At 37.9% G+C, this 9,882-nt stretch overlaps 1 non-coding gene across 1 annotated transcript; it reads left to right on the top strand.

Moving 5' to 3' along the window:
• TRNAK-CUU lies at nucleotides 1-73 on the top strand. Its single transcript has one exon. It is a non-coding gene; the product is annotated as a tRNA-Lys (tRNA).
• The last annotated feature ends 9,809 nt before the right edge of the window (nucleotides 74-9,882 follow it).

Below are 9,882 nucleotides of genomic sequence, written 5' to 3'. Positions count from 1 at the left end.
GCCCGTCTAGCTCAGTTGGTAGAGCGCAAGGCTCTTAACCTTGTGGTCGTGGGTTCGAGCCCCACGGTGGGCGTTTTTGGTGGTTTCTCTTTTTTTCGCAGTTTTCTAGATGTTTCATTACGAATTTATATTGTCCAATTGAATTTTCAAAATTAAACCAAAATTTGGCAACCTTGTAAAGTTATGGTTAATTGTATAATTCTTCCTTTAATTTTTGTGGTGATTTAAAAAAAAAAAACTCTTGAATTTTGAATGGTTTGAAAATTTGAATATACTTTTTTAATGGATCACTATTGATTAAAAACAATATAGAGAAATGATATATTTACAATATTTTTACAACAAATTCTAAGTAGCAGGTTGTTACTGGTTGTTATTGTTGGGTCAAAAAAGTAATCTTAGTGTTAGGTTTAAATTTGAACCAATAACAACTAACCACCTGTGATTTGTTGTAAAAATATTGTAGACGTAGCATCCCTCAACAATAGATATTCACGTAACTTATAATTAGAACCTGTTTAGACATAAGAGTAAAATTACAGTCACAAACTATTTTACAACATTTTTACAAAATGCTGATGTGATCAACTTCTTAATGGTTTTCATTTAGGCCCAACATTAATATCACATTTTCATTTACCAATCATCACTCACCACATAAACATTTCGTAAAATTTTTGTAAAATAATTTGTATCTCTAACGTTATTCTTAGACATAATTTTTCTTTGTTAACTTGCACATGATATTTTACCATAAAAAAGCCTTATAAAATGACTTGAAAAATCCTATCATATAAATACAATTTAATGAAAATTATATCATTTTGAAGAAGAAAAATACACTAAAATATGACTTGGTGTTTTTATACACCAGGTTTTTTCTAGTGTCCATTCCAATAAGTCTCAATTAGGGTTTGAGGACTATGGTTTGAGCGATAGTCCTATAATAATGACATCTTTGTAATACTCCATCTCATATCTATGATTCAAACCTCACATTCTTCACTATTTATCTATCTAAAAAATAATTCCCAAGTTTAATTGATTTTTTTATTATTTTTCATTGTTAGTGATCAAATTGAAATAATCCCCCCCCCCTAATTTGAACCCCATATTTCTTATGCGACAACAATAGATTTTATCAATTGAACTAATTAAAACCCACTTAAAAAATAATATTAATAACAACAATAGTATAAGGAAAGACAAAAGGTAAATTGTCAGATTTAAAATTTCCCATCAAATTCTAATCCCACTAACAAACTTCACACAAACACACCAATATAAAAAGCACAGAGTTTACTTCTAGGGATGGACCAAAAATTTCAAGTTAGAGGGGGTTGAAATATAAGGGGAAAAAAAAAACTCCAAATAAACATCCATATAGTATTAACTAATTATAAATACACAAAATCCTTGTCTCTTAATACATTAAGCTGCAATCATCTACCAACAAAGAAAAAAACAAAAATAAAACAATTTTTTTTAATGCTAGGCTGGCTAGCAATTTTTTTTTTTTTTTTTTTTTTTGAAGTTAAAGCATTCAACGTGATGCTAAAAAAAATTAGATTTTAGCACCTTAAAAAGCTACTTTATCTATTTTACCACCTCACTTTACAATACACACAATATCAAATGTTCTATTTTTCTACCACTTTATTTAAACTAATATAAACAAATTAAAATAATAAAGGAAGAGAGAGAATTTGAGTTATTTAATTGAAGGAAGAGAGATAATATTAATAAAATATTGTATTTTATTTTTAACAACTTGCTACAATCAACTAGTATCTATATCAACACAAACGAAAGATATTTTCTCGCCTTAGTTTCTCCCTGAGACACTAGAGCGTAGAACCTCCCTTATCTTCCTTGGAATGATAAACCCTCCCCTCTGTTGATTCCTCCATAGTAGTAGGGTTCCTTGACCTCCGTTCTCCTATACGTGTGGTCTACTCTCTATATTCTCACTCTTTCATTATTGCTAAACCTCCATGGAAGAAATCCTTTATGACTGGAAAAAATTATCACTGACAGATGAAGAAGATGTTAAGCTTAGTCTATAAAGATCCAAAAATATACGTAGAAAGGAGTATATATTGGCTGCCAAGTTCCTCACAAAAAGAGCTCTCAATGTGGAAGCCATAGGCCGCACTTTCAAGCCCCTATGGAGAGCCAAAAAAGATTTCAAAGTTCGCGAAGCCGGAGATCACATTCTTTTATTTGTCTTTGAACTCGAAGCAGATGCAGAACGGGTTCTTGCTAATGAACCCTGGACTTTCGATAAACACGCAGTCCTTCTTCAAAGGTTTGATGGTTCCACACCGCCGAGATATCTAAGATTCACAAAACTGAAATTTTGGGTGCAAATATACAATTTGCCGATAAGTATGTTGGACCCAGAGACAGCTATTGAATTAGGAGAATCTCTCGGTCAGGTAACACCATGTGAGAACCCGAATGAGTTGGTGGGAGGTGACTTTTTACGTGTTCATGTGGAAATCGATGTTTCAAAGCCTCTCTGCCGAGGTCGAAGAGTCGCATTGGATGATAATAATGAACGATGGATTTCATTTAAGTATGAAAAGCTCCCGAATTTCTGTTACTGGTGTGGTTTGATTTCACATGACGGGAAGGACTGCGACCTCTGGTTAGCAAGGAAAGATACAGGGAACACAGAACCTACGGAGTATGGACCGTGGTTGAGAGCGATGCCTTTCAACCCGGGGAAAACTTCTTTCACCGTTGTCTCTAGTATGGGCGACGGGCTGGGAGGAGCATCAAAGCTATCAAAAACGACGACTGAAACAGAAGTTCGACCAACCAAAACGAATACGGTAAAATCCGATCCCGATGAGAAGAACGGAGGTGATCGGTTTCAGGTGCCCGATATGGAAACAATTAAAACAGGGTCGCAATCCTCACCAGAATCCTAGAAAAGTCGCAGTCCAATAACTGAGGTAATAGCGTCCAAATCAGTTTTATCTACTTACCATACTGATTCTATTGACTTTGATGCGCAGATATAGGAAATAGACGTTGCTCTTGGGACTGTTGACAGCTGTGAAAAGCACGTGGCCTCCAATTTAATTGATACTACTCAAGCCTTAGCAAGCAATGATGCCACGGTAACACCCTCTATGCCAAATCACACCCAAATAAGCCAGGAACAAGCACCTCACGTGGCAGCCAATAGAACTTTGCGAACTTGGAAAAGGTTAGCACGTGAGAGCACTATGGAAACTGAAATTACTCAAGGACCCACGACCACAAAAAGGTACAGAGATGAGGAGTTGGAAGTTCTTCCCGAGTTACCTATTAAAAAGTTACAGGTGTCAATGGAAGATTGTCAACAAAATAAAATGGTGGAGGCTGCTCAGCAACCCCGCCAAGCACAGTGAGTCTCTTAGTATGGAACTGTCGCGGGCTTGGGAACCTGCGTACAGTGAAGGAGCTTGAAGTTTTGATTCGGGCTAAAGATCCCTCTGTCATGTTTTTAGCCAAAACATGGGCGGACGAAGCTAGGCTAAAAGAAGTCCAAAGGAATATTAAGTTTGATAATTTGTTTTACATGGAAAGAAATCAAAGAGGTGGTGGGGGTTTGGCTCTATACTGGAAGAATTCCACGGATGTACACGTAGATTCTTTCTCCAAGTATCATATAGATTCAATTATAAACAAAGGCAATGATGAAGCATGGAGATTCACAGGTTTTTATGGTGAACCAGCAACTCACATGAGAATTGAAGCTTGGAATAAACTCCGACTACTCAACACTAAACACAACCTCCCTTGGTTTTGCGCTGGAGACTTTAATGAAATCACCAAACACTCAGAAAAATTGGGGGGTAATAGGAGAAGCCAAGCTCAGATGCAACTTTTCAGGGATGTCATAGATGAGTGTGGATTCCTTGACCTCGGGTATGTGGGAGATCAATTCACTTGGAGAAAGCATTTTGCAGATGGTCACTCACTATGGGAAAGATTGGATCGAGGTCTGGCCAACCATGATTGGTTCATGAAATTCTCAGGTTCAAAAGTACATCACTTGCATTCGGACTCCTCAGATCACTTGCCACTATGGATCACCTTGGATGGTTTAGATATTCCTACATTCTCTAAACCATTTAGGTTCGAAGAAATGTGGCTCTTAGATCGCGGGTGCTCAGAGATTGTAGAAGTGGTGTGGCTATCTAGGGAAGATGGAGATGTTCAGGATCATGTCATTCGTAAAATAGACAGATGTGGTAAAGAATTAAGAGTTTGGAACCGGAATTGCTTTGGCAATGTTAGAATGGTGTTAAGTCGAAAGAGAAAGGAGTTAAAAGAGACTGAAAAAGTAGCCATGAGGTCCGATGATAATCAACAGGTCAGAGAATTGAAGAAGGAAATTGCTGAGTTGGTTGACAAGGAAAATAGACTCTGGTTTCAGAGGTCCAAAGTCTTGTGGGCAAAATTTGGAGACAGAAACTCAAAGTTCTTTCACAGCCAAGCTTCACAAAGGAAGACAAAAAATCTAATCCGGAAGCTTAAGGATTCCAATGGCCATGTGTTTGAGGAAAATGAGGGGATAGCGGAATGTCTAGTGCAATACTACTAGAATCTCCTCAGTTCAGAAAACCAGTAATTTTGTGACTCAGCTACAGACTTAATTCAGATGGTGATTACTGAGGAAATGAACTCCAAGCTCTCCTCTGAATTCACTCATATGGAGGTAAAGCAAGTCATAAATCAAATGGCCCCACTTAAGGCACCTGGGTCGGATGGTATGCCTCCTCTCTTTTATCAACACTATTGGAATTTAATTGGTGGTGATATATCTAACACTGTGTTGCATTACCTTAATTCTGCCACTTTACCTGAACACCTCAATCACACCTTTATCACACTCATTACAAAAAAGAAGAATCCTGAATTTGCATTTGAATTTAGACACATCAGTTTGTGCAATGTCTTGTATAAAATTTTTTCTAAAGTTCTAGCAAATAGACTTAAGAAAATTCTGCCTAATATTATCACTGAGAATCAAAGTGCTTTCACTAAGAGTCGCCTTATTTCTGACAATATTCTTGTAGCTTTTGAGTCTTTACATAGTATGCAGAGACACTCAGGGAAAGAAGGTTACATGGCCATTAAGCTGGACATGAGCAAAGCTTATGACAGAGTTGAGTGGAGGTACTTAGAATCAGTCATGCTAAAAATGGGGTTCACAGATCACTGGATCAAACTCATGATGTTATGTGTCAAGACGGTGACCTATTCAATACTGATGAATGGGAAACCTAAAGGCATGATCACACCTACAAGAGGCATTAGACAAGGCGACCCTTTATCTCCTTTTCTTTTCTTACTGTGTACTGAAGGTCTCAATGGACTTCTTCTCCAAGCAGCTCACCAAGGACATATTAAGGGTTATTCTCTTTGTAGAAATAGTCCACGTCTAACCCACCTTTTGTTTGCAGATGATAGCTTGCTGTTTTGCAGGGCCACCAACGAGGAGTGCCAAAGAGTCTTGGACATTCTGGATGTATATGGGAAATGCTCAGGTCAACAGATTAACCGTAACAAGACGACAATCTTTTTTAGTAAATCAACGAAGGTTGAGTCTAGAGATCAAATTAAATTGGCATTGGGAGTTCCGGAAATCATTCAGTATGAAAAATACTTGGGGCTACCTTTGCTAGTGGGTAGAAACAAAAAATCAAGCTTCAATTATATAAAGGAAAGGGTATTGAAAAAATTGCAGGGGTGGAAGGAAAAACTTCTATCACAAGCTGGAAGGGAGATTCTTATTAAGGCCGTTGTTTAGGCTATTCCAACCTACACCATGAGCTGCTTCAAACTCCCAGTTGGACTTTGTTATGAAATTGAAAGCTTAATAAGAAGGTTTTGGTGGGGGCAGAAAGGAGAATGAAGAAAAATTCACTAGGTGAGATGGGAGACACTTTGTCTTCCAAAAAAAGAAGGTGGAATGAGTTTCAAGGATCTAGCCAATTTCAACGATGCTTTCTTGGCCAAACAGGCTTGGAGATTACTTCATAATAAGGATTCCCTATTCTATAGAGTCTTTAAAATGAAGTTCTTTCCAAACCGCAGTATATGGGAAGCTCAAGACTCTAGTTCTGGCTCATATGCTTGGCGTAGCATATTAAAAGAAAGAGATGTTCTGCTGAAGGGCGCAAGATGGAGGGTTGGGAGTGGAGAAAATATTAGTATTTGGAATAACGCTTGGCTACCATCAAGGACCTTCAGACATTGTTCCAGGCTTCGAAGGTGGTAGAGTTTCTGATCTCATTAATCCGAGTACAAGAACTTGGGATGCAAATTTAGTGTACGGTTTATTGTCACCTGAAGAAGCTGCACTGGTTCTCAGCATCCCACTGAGCCGTACCCCAGTGGAGGACAAAATCATTTGGCCCTTCACCCCCTCAAGTAACTATACGGTAAACTCGGGTTCCAAGTTCCTAGCCAAACTAAACTCTATGTTGGTTCCTGCAGGTAATCCGCAACAGCAAAATGAGGTTTGGAAGCTGATTTGGGGGCTCAATGTTCCAAATAAAGTGCGGAATTTCTTGTGGCGGGTTTGCAAAGAAGCTATTCCAGCAATGCACAATCTGTTGAAAAGGAAGATCCTAAATGAAGATAGATGTGAACAATGTGGGGTGGAGTCCGAAACAGCTACCCATGCACTTTGGAATTGTTCCGCTCTGGACGAAATTTAGGATAACACTCTAGGCTTTGAAGACCATGACCAACTTGGAGTATCAAACATCACGGAGCTGGTTAAGGTGACGCATGAGAAAAGGATGAACTCGGAGCTCATGGCTTTGGTGATGTGGACGGTATGGCATGGCGGAATCAACTCCGAGTAAACTCCAACGCCCTCCCCAAAGCCCAGGTTCTTCAACAAGCAATGCAGGTCCTTGAAACGTTCCAAAAGAGCCAACAATCCCTCATCAATCATGCAGCGGACATGAGAACTCAGCAGCGTGTTCAGTGGCGTCCTCCTCCGGCTAATTGTGTGAAACTGAACTTCGACGGTTCCATTTTTCCGGAGTTGGGCAAAGCGGGTCTGGGTGTGGTTGTCCATGACTCTCATGGAAACGCCACTGCCTCATTGTCTGAACAAGTTCCACTGCTGTTTTCACCAGTCATTGTGGAAGCCATGGCTACTGCAAGAGCGATTACCTTTGCATAAGAACTCGGTATTAATGAGTTTATGCTTGAAGGAGATTCAGAAGCAGTAATAAACACCCTCCGTAGCTCAGAAGCCTTATTGACAACTTATGGTCATCTTCTTGAATTTGCAAAATCCACTCTAGTTACCAGCAAATGTATTGCTTTTTCCCATATTTGTAGAAGCGATAATAGAGTAGCACACAAACTAGCTAAACATGCTAGACATGTTAGAGGTTTGTCGGTGTGGGTGGAGGACATGCCACCACACCTCTATGATGTACTTTTTGCTGATCCCGGTTGATTTTTTCAATAAATTAGTAGTCTTCATTCTATAAAAAAAAAAAAAAAAAAAAAAAAAAAAAAAAAAAAAAAACTAGTATTTATATCAGTTTACTGTAGTTCCAAAAAAATTAGTTTTAACTTCTGCAATAACACAGTTTTTTGGTTCTTTGGTGGTAAAATAGTTTTTTTTTTTTTTTTCTTTCTAAAATACAATCACCATTGTGAATGTTTTTATTGTTTTTGTTAAGCTTTTGGGTTGGATAGTTACTAGTTGGACTAGGCTAGCTAGGCATACTAGGGAGGAGGAGGGAATAAAATTTTGGAAGGGGGCTTAGCTACAAAAATAAAATATATAATAAGTTAAAAAAAAAATAATTTGGGCTGGGGTCTAGGCCCCCTTAGGCCACCACCTGGGTCCATCCTTGTTTACCTCCAAATCGATTTAGTAAAAAAAAAAAAAAAAAAACTCCTCAAACCTATTACATGGCAGCTGAAATAATCATTCACAAGTACTTTTAGTTGTAAGAACTATTTGATAAGCTATATAGTTTGTTTAAATGATTTGATGTTTCAAAATTATTACACTCTTTGTTTAGGAACAAAACCACAGTTCTTGATCCAAATCTTTAAAACTCAAAACATATTATTAATCAATTGAGGAAATGTGAAATTAGGGCACACAAATAGGTTTGGGTTGGGTAAAACTATTGTGTAATTTTTTAAAATGTACTGATGTTCACAAAGAAAACAAACAGAACTAGTAGGGGTGTGCAGAAAACCCACCGACCCGCCAAACCCGACCCAACCCAACCCGACCCGTCGGGTTGGGTCGGTTTTTAAGACTTGGTGGGTTGGGTTGGGTTACAAAAAAAAATTTATGGCAGGTTGGGTTGGGTTTGGGTCATAAAATATATTTTTATATTTAATAATTTTTTTTAAATCAATTGTAGGACACTTTTATATATATATATATATATATTATATATTTAATAATTAAAAAAAAAACAGTTGTAAAGCAGCATTTCCTTAGTTTCTCCTACTAATACTAATTTAATATATATATATATATATATAATATATTATATAATTAATAAATTTTTTTAAATAGCCAATTCTTCCTATCCTATATAAAAGCCAATTAGTTCACACAAATCCTAATAAATTACTGTAAGGACACGATTTGTAACGACTCGTAACAGTGTTGGGTTCGTACGTAAAAGGCCCAAACAATATTATTTGTAGAGCGTGGATTTGAAAGGCTAGGCCTTAGTCACCAGATGATGGGTTTTTCGTGGTATCCATACATGATTAAGTCGTCTTCGCCCTAGGAGTCTTTCTCCTGGAGGCGGGCTGGGAGGTTTTGGTTTTTGGCCATTTTTCCCAGCCCCCTCTTGGTGCACTAACTTTTACATTATATAGTCCTTCTTGGTTGATCTTAGCCCTCCACTTGTTGGTCAGGCAGGTGCCTACTTTTGTACCTGTCCCATCGGCTGTCCCCTCTTACTTTCTGTTAGTTGCGAGAATCGAAGTTATACCGTCCAAGCGTCTTTTCTCATTAACATGATCAGGATGCTGGTCGGTGCATTTAATGCGGAGGAGATGTATTTTCCTTGAACCTATTTTGCACCGTACCTCCACGTGGGCCTATTCCACTCACATCCCCTTTAGGGGACTATTTGGGGATAACTTTCATCAAGACGTTGCTCTTCTCATCGAAATCTTGTAGTGCCGAGGATAGGGTCGTCCTCAGCTGTTCCCCTTAACCCCTCGGCCTTTGATCACTCGTCCTCGGTACACTACCTCCTCGGCACGGGCCCTGAGCCCGGATAGAGCGTGGGCCGGATCGTAAGCTCCCTGGTCCTATAATTACTATTGTTGTTTAGTCATTAATGTTGTTTACCTTTAAAGAGTTACATTGATACTAATCTTTAGGTTTTTTTAATATTTTAATTTTTTTTCTACTCAATTTAATAATAATAATAAAAAATTTCAAACCCATGGGTTCAACCCGACCCATGCGGGTTGGGTTGGACTTATGTGATGGGTTGGGTTGGGTTGGGTTGGGTTTTTTTTGACCCACCATGGTGGGTTGGGTCAAAAAATCTCCTCAACCCGACCCAACCCAACCCATGCACACCCCTAAGAACTAGACCAAGAAAAAGGAAAAACCAATAAAACTTGTATTTTTTAAAATTTTAGTGACAAAAATTGCTCATTAGAAATATGAAAGACTAAAAAGTGCTCTAAATGTAAATTTTAGAAATCAAGAATGTATTTTGGCCAATATTTTACATTGTGGATAAAAATTGTATTCATAAAAAAAATAAAAAAATAAATAATTTTAAAAAAAAGCAGCAATGCAGCCCTTTATTTTTGAGGGATAAAACAATGCAAACCTTAATGACTCTGCGTGAGCTCATT

This window comes from Quercus lobata, chromosome 2, assembly GCF_001633185.2.
Source record: "Quercus lobata isolate SW786 chromosome 2, ValleyOak3.0 Primary Assembly, whole genome shotgun sequence".
NCBI classification, from domain to species: Eukaryota; Viridiplantae; Streptophyta; class Magnoliopsida; order Fagales; family Fagaceae; genus Quercus; species Quercus lobata.
This window is presented reverse-complemented; position numbering and strand designations above follow the sequence as displayed.